Source organism: Falco cherrug, chromosome Z (assembly GCF_023634085.1).
Source record: "Falco cherrug isolate bFalChe1 chromosome Z, bFalChe1.pri, whole genome shotgun sequence".
In the NCBI taxonomy this organism is placed as follows: Eukaryota; Metazoa; Chordata; class Aves; order Falconiformes; family Falconidae; genus Falco; species Falco cherrug.
The window spans coordinates 37,113,079-37,124,936 of record NC_073720.1 but is presented as its reverse complement, the minus strand read 5'-3'; positions in this window follow the sequence as shown (position 1 = coordinate 37,124,936).

The window sequence follows — 11,858 nt, the reverse complement described above, 5'->3', positions numbered from 1 at the left end:
TATTCTGAGAAGATAATACCTTTATTTGACTCTGTAAAAACCTGTCTAACCAGAACTAGGAGAAATCAAGTGACTGTGTGTGAACTGGAGTTTTCCGTGGAATTGGGAGACACCATCTGGGCATGTGAGTTTGTTGCCGGGAAGGTATGCTTTGCATGCTAATGTGGAGGTATTTGCTGTGGGATAAGGTAAATGCAATCCACTTTGTGATACCGAAATTGCAAACAAAACCAGCACCAAGGATCTCAGCTATGTGGAATATTTTAAGTACTGAAAATGCATGTTTCATTCCACCAGAATTACAAAGTAAGTATTAAAAATACTTCTGTGCTTTGTTGTATTTAGTGTCCTTCCCTTGGTGCAAGCCTTGCTGTCATGTAACAGTGTCCCTTTAGTTTAGCCTCCTCCCCTACTCCTGTCTTGTATGATATAAATGACATAGAACATGCTGTAGTTACTGGATGTCTGACAATTTGTTTCACATACACTGTTGGAATGTAGTTTATGCTGCAATTGTCAGGTATTCAGTGTGTTTAGGTTGCTTCCCATGCATTACCTTCATCAGGCTGCTGTAGACCTAAACGTTTTCCTGGTGTAACCATCTGTCTTACCTCTTTTTTTTAACCTATGAGTAGTAGCACATTAGGTTCCTGAGGTTATAGCTTCTCATCTGCTTCTGTCCTCCATCCTATGAAATGGTTAATCACTTGTATTGTTCTACTGAAAGTCATCCTGCCGATGCTTATCTTTATGAGTTGTGAGCATTTCTTTAGGGCAAAACCCTCCTCTGGCATAAGTTGTCCGCTCCCTCTGGACTATGAAGAGATACAGAAACCTATGGGAGAGGAAAACTTTGTTCCCTTGCATTGGCAGGCCTTGTTAACACCTTTCTGCCCTGACACCCTACTAGCTAACACCGGATGAAAATCTAGCACAACACACGTGTTTCCCACATGCATTATGAGGCTGAGATACTTCTTACACCTTAAAAATCAAGTGCTGCAAACCAGTGCATATTTCATTTTTCAATGCAGCATATGCTAAGTAACAGAGCTTCTTCTGCTGAAACAGGTTTGAGGTAGGAGAAACCTCTTGACTATAGCATTCCTGCTACTAACTTCTCTTTAATCTGACACCACACTGTCCATTTCAGCTTTCTATGCACGGAAGCATGGGTGAGAACCCATAAAGAATGATAATCTCACATCCCTGACACACCTACGCAAAGCAATACATTTGTGCATTTCCGTAACTGCCAGTCTTTTTACATGGCTGTGTCTGCAGGAAACTTTCTGTCACGGATAAACAATGTTCAGACCTTGAGGCTGAAAAAAGGCCATGACTTTCCTTAACTGTGGGACATTATCTGGGTCAAGGGCAATACTGGGACTGATAGGGTTCACAGCTGGGGGTGGGGGGGTGAGGTGAAGAAAGTGCCCCTTGAGTAGCTCTGAAGAACAATCTATTCACTTTACCTCAGTGCCTTTGTCTGGAGGACAATGGGGGAAAGTTCAGGCAGGAGACCTGAATTACAGGGTTCTCTAAAGCCATCAGATCAAAGCCACAGACAGCACAGCTCTGCTGCGTGAGTGATGATCGTCCTATAGTGACAGATGGAAGAGGTCAGGGAGAGAATACAAAAGAGAAATGTACAACAGCAAGTGAAGGAGAGATGGAAGGCTTTCCATTTCTGCATGAACAAGCTGTCCCTTGTCTTGTTTCCGCCAAGACTATAGTTCTTTATCCCCTTTAACTGTACCCCTGAGTTAACAATCAAGCTAGCTTGTTTCAGTCCAAGCAGTCTCTACAGGCCTGGTCTGGCCCTCAGTGGTAGGAAAATCTCCACTGGCTTCACAGTGGGAAATGAAGATGCATGAAGAGTGAGTCTGAAGGAGTGACTTTGCATCTTAGTTGTTGGACTGCTGCTTTCAGAGATTGTATCAAGAGAATGGAAAGCAAGCTAAATCCATTAGCAAAGACAAAAGATTAAAAACACACATAGACAAGTACAACTTGTGCAGTACTACATGAACCAAAGGGCTGGGAAGACAGTACGTTGAGTTCCAATTCATTATATTGTTGTAGGCCAAAAAAAAAAAAAAAAGATAAAAATGCACCCTGTAGCACAGTAAGTGCTGATTTCAGACAATTTCCTCAGTCTTGCATGGTGTGATGAAGAAATATCCTGAAAGTATGAAGCCTACTGCAGTCAAAATAATTGGGGATCAATAACAAACACATTACCCAAATATGTCAGTTGTCCCTGTTTCCTTCAAAAATCTGATATGATATCCTTATGAAACATGGCAGGATGCCTGCCCCTATGCCTTTCACAGTCAAGACTTTTTCTTGTATTTTACTCATTGACTAGTTTCACTCAGATCTGACAGAAAGGTGAAGATCTCAAAGGCAGTGCCTTCCCATGAGCTTCATGGAAGTAGCCACCTTAGGGCAGAGAAAATAATAGTTGCTATCAAGCGCTTCTGCTTAAAAAGAGGTGAATGACCTTCTGCACTATTAGACACAGAGAAGTCACGGGAGGGAAAGCTAAAGACCTTACAAATACCTCAACAACATGAAGTCTCTCAATTTGTGTGTAAGGCAGAGAACTGTGATAAGTCCAGCTCCACCAGTTTGTGGAGCTCCATGCACGCTTTGCTTTCCCTGGCTGGCTGGCTGGCTTTTATAGTGACTAAAGCCTCTTCTGTAGTAGCAGTCCTGCAAGTAGCGTTGGGGTTAGGATATCTGTGGAGCATTGGGGGGTATGGGTCTGAAGACACAGGCTGCCTGCTACAAGCTCCTGCCCAGAGCCCACAGGTGGGGCACTAGCCATCAGCAGGCAGCGCAGGGAGGGGGACTGAGCTACCCCAGATGATCGTTGCCCAGCAGGGCAAACAGTTTGGCAGTGCTGAGTACAAAATCAGTCTGCTGGGAGGAAAAAATGTAAGAACTTCTGAATGACAAGAAAAACCCAGCCTGCACATCACGCTCCACTGCACCACGTTAACATTTGGGCATTCCTCTACCTGTATTAGATACATACACCTCTGAGGTATATCCTGGCTGAATATATTTGGGGTTTTTTAAACACTACCAAAGGCTAACATTTATTTATGTTATGAAAATTATGAAGAACTTTATTTGCTTAACCTGGCAAGTTTCTTCATTTGAGTGGGCTGAGCAACTTCTTATATTTTAGAAAGTATTTCCACATTCTTTATTAAAAAGCCTAGAGGGTTTATATTAAGAATGAAATTTGATGTCTGATTTCTCCTGTTGAAGATATCTGAAAGGAAACATGCAGAAAAAAAGATGACCGTTGTATCCAGATTGCAGGCCTAATACTGATGGATGATGACATTTTTCTAAAGTCTTCTTTCTTGCTTGTTGGATTAACTCCTAGTCTTCTGATTAAAATACAGCTAAACATGTTTTGAGGGGAAAAAAAAAATGAATTCTCTCTCTCTAGCGATTAACTTCAACAGAAATGTGTGGTAATCTGCCAGTACCCTTGGTTTTCTTAAGGATCTCTAGCAGCAAAAGAACTAGACTCAAAAGACATTCATTATAACCTGAGACCCCACCCCAGTGCTGACTGGAGTCAGGAGAATCCTTGCAACAGATCTTCCCCCTAGCATCCACTGAGCAACGGCCCAGTGAGTTTACATCATGAATCCTCACCCATGGAGGTTTTATTTTCTTTTAAAGCCCAGCACCTCTTGCAGCAAGGAATGAGCAATCTAGCTCACAGAGAACCTGTCCTGCATGCTGTCAAGACTGATTTTGACAACGGTGGCAACATGCCAAATGTAACTCAAATAAACAGATTTTCTGTTTCCTGACTTGCCCTGACAAGGCCTAATGATTTTGAGATTCTTCCCCATGATTCTTCTGATTGTAAACTTGATGGCATGGGTACATTCTGGCAATGGGGGAAAGGTAAGAACACCCATAACACTTAAAACCAGACATCCTCAACCCTTTCAGGTAAAAATTACCACCATCTAGAACAAAGCAGTCTCAACGGTGCTCAGGAAATTGTTGCTAGACCCAGCTAACCTCACAAACTATATCTTAGTAGTTCACCACTCTTTTTGTAGAAGCAATCCCATTGAAATTGAAATAAATTTCTTAAGTATCCTATTCAGCCAGTTAGAGACAATCATACTGCTAGGTCTGTTTACGTTTTTCAGGAAATGCTACTGTCAAATACTACTGTCATGGATCACAAAATACAGCTGACTCATTTGCAGGCTGTACCAACCAGACCATGAAAGAAAAATTATTGTTGTGAACTATTGCTTCCTTTTAAAAGCTTATCTGATGGAGGCATAGAGAAGAGATTCTTTTTGCAGATCCTATTTGGTGCTGATAAGGTTCATGTAAAGCAAAAAACAGAATATTTGCATGATTTGGACAGAACTGAACTGTCTATCAGACTGCACCGTTCCCTGTTCTTCTTACTCTCTGAAGAACAGTAGCATCTAGATGACAGTCATACAGCTGATAATAAATCTAGTGCAGGTAAACTCATGGATGTTGCTAAACAGGCAAGAGTGCCTTAATGAACTCCTTGCTGCTTGGATGTAACCCTCCACTGGTCATCTGCCATTTACTCAGGAACCCAAACCATTGTGGCCTCCACAGCCTGTCTCTATCACGTGCAAGGTCAAGTTCCCAGGTTCATCCGTTCTCTTCAGTGACATTTCATGGAGCAGTTTTATTTGCTGCAGAAAGCAAGACAGAGAGGAAAAGAGGAAAAATTTGACAAAATGTTGAATTGGACAACCACACAAGCAAAATAGGTGGCCAGCATGGAAAGATTTGAGGAAAAAGCACTGAGCAGAGAGGCCAAAGGACAAGGCTCTTGGGCCACGTGATCTCTGACTGCAAAAGACCACGAGTGCTCTCACCATCAGTTACCACACATATTTACCACACATCAAATAGTGTGGGGGTGTTCTTTCTTATGTGTTTTTCCTCCTTGGAGCCTTTCCCCAGGCGAGCTAAAACTGGTATTGGCAACACACATCACAGCTCTTTTCTGGCACACCAGGCTTCTTCCCTTCCCAGGCTAATTACCCCTTTCCCTCAGTGGAAATACATAGTGCTGTCCATCACAGTTCAGAAAGTGACACAGAATTAACACAGAGCATGAAGCAAGAAACGAGCACTTGTTCGACTGACAGCAGGTGCAGCCTTCCCTTCGCTGGGTGCCTCGCATCATGCTCTGTGGGGCATTGCTCTGTGTCATTAACCCTCTTCCTCTCCCTTGTGCCTGTGGAGGAGACAGGTGCCACTCACCCAGCCCGCTCCTTATGATCTCAGCAGAGCAAAGGCTTCCTGTGGTGGAAACCTCATGCAAAGATTTTTATTTATCTTCAAACGTTTTAGAAATGCTCTTTATTTTGACAAGGGCACAACCCTACCATGTGCAAAGAAACATGCACTCTCTGGGAACTGACTTCATGCTGCAGTTCATAGACCAGGAGACACAAGCCAGCGAGGACTTCACTTTCCTAAATGGATTAAGGACTGGTCACTCAAGCTTCTTAATGTTCTGCCTCAGGGTTGTATAGAAATAACTGGACTGTTGACACCTGGCTCAAAGGCATAGTGCTTATTTCAAAGCAAGGAATGGAGAGATTACATGTGTGTGTGACCTGAAACCAGAAGGGAGTCTTACTTTTGTACAGTTTAAAACAGTGTAGCATTTTGGCACAAACTTTTTCATGATCTTGTGGAAAGACTCACAAAAACACATCCAGAGCTTGCCTCCCTCACCTTCATACCTGGTCCTCAGATTTCTAATGCACAGGAAAGAATGACTGAATTTGATGGGGATTTCCCTGATCACCTGTGAGCGGTGAGCCAGAGCCTTATTTGAGGGTCTCATATCAGCAAGACCCTGAAGATACAGGATGTGGCTATGGAAATGTGATGATAGAATCTGGCATTTCAGGGGATGCACACAAACACATACATGAATATGCCAGAGGAGTCCCATTGGTGGTATGCTTTTAAAGGCATTGGAGACTTCCACCTGATGACATGCCAGCAGAGGCAGGATTTACATTGACTTTCAAAGACAGGACACCAACACAGCCACAAAAACCAGTTCAGCAGCTCTTTGTAAGACTGCAGCTTCATTAATACCAGAAAAGCCACCAGTCAGGGTATTTGGAGATAGAGAGCTTGGGACACAGTATATTGGCATTGCAAATTACAAAGCTAAACATTTCTGAAATTTTTCAGAAGTATTAAATCCAGAGCATATAATGAGGGGCAAAGAGCAGGGCAGGGCAGGTTACGATCCTGCTCATGGGTTTAACATTTCATTCTTCCAGTGGCCCTAATAACTTCCAAGAGTTTACAGAAACCAAGATAAATCGTCCCATTTTATAAAACTGCCAAGGGAAGATTCTGGAAACAGATATCTTCAAAGTTTTGAATTAATCTACTGCTTACATCACTACCTCTGTGGGAGTTCAAAGATAGTAGCCATTACGTCATCCCTTTTTCTGGATCACAGTTTATTCAGATTACAAAAGTGGATTACTGAAAGTCATTCTGTGATTGCACCAATCTGTTTTTGCAGGAAGATGTAATAGGCACCGCTAATTTAGTGAGTCCTTTGTGCTATGGTTTTTCATTTTGTTTTGATTTGGGTTTGGTTTGATTTGGGTTTTTTTGATGGCTTAATTCAGAAAGTAAATCTAAATTAGAATCTTCCCACCTTTTGCCCAACCCATCCCTTTCACTTCTGTTCACAGAGGTGGCAAATTATCTGGTGCTGCAACCATTGGTCTGTCACTGTCAGCAGAGCAGCAGACTACATCCCTGTAGACAAAAGTATAAGGAGTACACTACTCCAAAATGTTCATGTGGAGAATCATGTTACAGTGCTGGATGGGTTTCTACAGCAAAGTAGGTCATCTACCCTTCTCTGAAGTCCTCTTACAATTCCCACTTCTCGTTTGAGGTTCTTCCTTTCAAAGTCTCTTCCTAAGCAGCTGTCTGCTTATGACTTCTTCCCTCTTACCAGCCGGTAAGGCTATCATTCACAGCCTGCTTCCCACTTCTCTCATAGGCAGCTTAAAAGTTTCCTCTTGTCAGTGGAACACCTTCCCCAAACTGACAGTCACCTCCTCCACAGCCCGTTTTTCCCCCCTACAGATGTCTAGCAAGACGCTTGTTTTGCATCCCAGCTTTTATGTCATTTCTCCAAATACTCATAAATGTCAATAATGGGTATTACTTCTGTGCACACAAAATAACCAGCCTTGTGCAGATTTTGCCCTCTTGTTCATAGTTTAAATAGCACTTTTTTCTTTTTTTTTTTCCCTCTCAGAAAACAGTTTCTTCCAGGCCATGTCACTCACTTCTCACTTGAAACTAGCGTCTGCAAGGGCTTACAGCTTCCTTTTTGTCATGAAAATAGGACCTGACACAACATGGACACAAATCATACATTTCAAATCTAGTGAAGTCCTACAGCCAATAATGTAAATATTGAGTTCATCTATCTAGTATTTTAGAATAACCGTTATCTTTTTACATTAAATGTCTACTTTTTTATCCATTTGGTTTTGTTTTCATTTTGTACTTCTGTAGTGACTGAGTATGTGTCTTTTAACACTTGTATTTTCCATGCCCTGACTGTATTGCTCCGTTTTTTCTTGACCAAAATATGTTTTATATTTTATCCAGTCCCATGAAAGTCATTCTAAAAGAACTTGTAGACTCCTTAGATTCCTCGAACTCTCCATGTTCCCCGATGATACCAAGTTTATACAGTATATGAACAGCAAACCAGCTTGCTTAGAATTTTGTTCTGGCTTTCTTGAGTTGCAGGTATTTTCTTTTTTAGTACTTATTAAACTGATCACTTTGTAATTGTAAGAATGTTTCATATAGTCTAAGAGGTAAATTAAAAATAAATTTGACAGGTTTAACTGACTTAACAGAACCCATGGAACAAAATAAAGGTGTTACACTTACCTTGGCATTGAGATAAGAACCTTGACATAACCAAAAACATTTCAGATAATGGGGACAGAGACCAACCACAGTATTTCTCAATGTTTTATAGGAAGCTATGGAGGAGGAGTAGCTCCTTTGTTTTTCAAAGAGAATTGGGACCATTCCAGACTCTGGCAGAAGTAGGTGTAAAAACCGCTCAACTCAAAAAATGCTGTGTGGACTCTCTGCTCATTTGTTATCTCTTCTTTTTTCTGGTCAAGCATATGAAGAAGAAATGTGAATAGTTAATAGTGATGTAGAGAAATTGCAAATTTTAGAGCTTCTTTTTGAATTCCAGAAGCAATACACAGTAGTAAGCTAGATGCTTTGAAAAAAAGAGTCTGTATTTTGACACTTCAAAAGCTGACCTGACACAGAGTGCTTCAGAAAGATAAATCCTGTAACTCTAGTAAATAATAGATTGAACAAACTAATGTATATGATAACATGACACATGCAATCTGGTTTCTAAATTGGCAGTCAAGTACACTGTAGTCAACAACAAGCTATGTCATATACCATGCTTTGTCTTACTGCTGAGTCTCCTGGGGCAAATTCTCACAAATTAAATTGTGATCCAGGACCTGGGAACCTTTGAGACCCCTAGAATTATCAGAATATTGAACAAAGGACTGTCAGGTCTCCTCAGCAGGGGAAAGCCCCGCAGTACGAGTAAGTCCTGGCAGCTAATAAAAAAGGGAACCAGCAACCAACTTCTTATCAAGGCTAAGTTTCAGACAGCATCCAGGCACTACAGGCTCTGATACTATGTCAGTCATATCCCTCCTGTGCTTCTTCAGGTAATACATCCCATCAATGCATAGAAATATCTTTAGGGTGAATGAAAAGAGATGGGAGCAGACTATTTTCAGTGGTGCCCAGTGACAGGACAAGGGGCAACAGGCACAAACTGCAACACTGGAGATTCCATCTGAGTATAAGGAAAAACTTCTTTACTTCAAGGGTGAAGAGCACTGGGACAGGCTGCCCAGAGAGGCTGTGGAGTCTCCTTCTCTGGAGATATTCAAAACCCACCTGGACATGATTCTGGGCAACATGCTGTAGGTGAATCTGCTTTAGCAGTGCGTTGGACTAGATGATCTCCTGAGATCCCTTCCAACCCCCACCATTCTGTGATTCTATGTCAGTCCATCTGACAGGTCAGCTACTGAAAGCTTAAAAGACACGGTGTGCTCGAGGGTTAGCATAAGCAAGAAGACACAAGTTTTTTTCTGCCTGTACTTTGAGGAAGCCAAGCTTTGGGCTGCCTCTGTGTAGGCCTTTATATTATTTGAATTGGTTATTGCATCAGGAATGAAATGGTATGCATACATTTTAAAAGAAAGGTTCTTATATTGGAGAAAGCTGGACACAGAGTAGCCAGCATGTCTCTAGGTAACTTTCTGCAGCTGAGGACAGTAACAGCAGCAATGAGAGGGTGAGCCAGATAGAATATGGTTAGGAAGGTGATAAAGTATATGTGCTCCACAGTGCTCCATCACTGAATTTTCCCTGGGTTCCACCCTTCTCTCATCCCCATGGTCGGTACTGTGGGCATACTGGAAACTAATTTCCATAGTGATTTGTGTGGACTCTTAAGTTAGGAAGGTCCAGGAACACAAAGAGCTAGCCATGATCATGCTTATGGGGAATAAGCTGGGACACTGACAATTTACAAAGTGCAGTCTCTTTGGAGAGCACAGATGCTCTTGTTTACAGTTGGTATTTCCCTGTCAGGGCAGTCAGGCCAAGTCATCTCCAAGTCATCTCCAGCTCTGTCTACAATCCATTCTGTGTCCAGTCCATGTGCATAAGCATAGAAATGAGAAGAAAAGAATTCTGTGTCTGAGTCAACGGACTGCCACCAGCTACCCCGTGTTCCTGTTCCAAGGCAGCATCAGCTATGCCCACGGCCTGTATAAATGCCTATAGCTTCTCCAACTGCTCCTTAATTATCTATCTCCCTGAAGAGAGAGAGGTCCTGAGCCTCCACAGCCAGTCCACCCTGCTGCCTCCTGCACCTCACTTCTCCCAATGCCCTGTCTGAATCTTTGTGTGCTTCCTTCTACATACTTAAATCTCACGCTGCTTTTTAAAGCTAAGATTATTTGTCCACACAGGCCATTTTTTTTTACAACTGCTGGTAATCCTTACTGTTACCCTTCTCAGCGGGAAAGGATTTCTTCTTGTCTTACAGATTTTTTTTTCAGTACGATGTTGTCTTTTTTCTTTTTATTGTGGTAATGCCTTATTTTATTATATTTGGCTCCTGATTTACACTAACCCTTCTGTTCCTTGTACAATAAACTGCTCCTTTCTTTGTTATTCTGCATTTAGCACTGTCAATGTTGACTATAAATGTGTAATAACCTTGCTGTTACTCAATTTTGTTCCATTTTCTACAATTCAGCAAGCTACTTTGGGATTTTAGTTATTTAGTTATTTTTTCAAGGTACTTGTGAACCTGCCCAGACTTCAGCTCATTAATACCTTCCATGTGGACACTGCTGAGCAGCTAAATAGAAGGTGACCCAGCAGAGAGTCCCTGCCGAACTCCACCTGACACATTCTGGTTTTACAGTGGACCACCTAGAACCGCTCAGGAGCAGCTATCCAATTTCACACTAATCCACAGAATCTTTACCAAACCCAGGTCTTCTAGCACTTTTCTAATAATTCCTGTCAGACAGCGCTAGATATCTTATCAGTGTCAAAATCTAACTATGCTGTTTCTTCCATAGCCATAGGGATAGAAAATACCCTATTGTACAAGAAAACTGAACTAGGTAGACACAGCTTGCTCTCAACAAACTCCTACTTGCCTCCTCATTATATGCTGGGAGTTTACAAACAGGTTTATATGGTTCGAGTTTGTGGGCACATAAGTCGCCTCCTTAAAACATCAGTCTTTCTCAGCTCGCACTGTGTTTAACTGACAGCCAGGTGTATGGCGATACCAGATTTCCAGCTGCCCCTCCAGGACAAGTTTCTGCCTCATAAGTTTGGAGAGAAAGGCAGGTTTGTGTGTGTTACAGCAAAGTAATTCCACCACCTCTGGAACACAAGCCAGTGGAACTCCTTCCACATGTAACTGGCTCCTCATGCTGCAGCTGGTGCAAGCTGCAATCAAAGCCCACCCAGAACATAAGCACTGCTTGGGTTTCCTTCCTGGGTAAATCCTCTGTTATTGTAACAACATGGTTCTTGAGACAGCTTATCTCTGAGGCCTGGCTGCTCTACCTGACCTTCTGTCTTGCACTTGTAGGAAATTATCTCTAAGGTTCTTGCCTCTGTCAGATTCTGTCAAAGTAAGTCAGGAGTTCTGAAGTTCCCACAGAAATGTAGTGGCACGATGATATTTCCCTTGTTTCCATGGGAAACCTTGTCAATAATCTCCAAATAGACCTGGCTGAGTGACAGGATGATATATGAGCCAACCCACCAGCTGTTTTTGACATCTCGCCAACTACAGACATTAACTCTGAGTGAGTAACACTCTTGAATTACAGCTACACTTTCACACAACAGTTATTTCAAGCCTGATCACACTGGCTTATGGGAACCCACAAATGTCTCAAAAAAGGTCTTTTATGTGGAGCAAGAGGACTGTAGCAAAAGGGAAGCAGGAGGGGAGGGGCAGGTGCAAGGCTACTACACCACCATCATCTCCCTCCCTAAGTTAGGAGCACAGTCTTGGGTAAGGAATGCTGAAGATTCATACTATGTTCTCCCAGATGTACTCACTCTGACTCAGTTTCCTGCATTTGTGGGAACACAGGCCACTCATTTTTGGCCATTTCTTGCTACTTGTCCTTGTAGGTTCAGGGGCTGTAGTT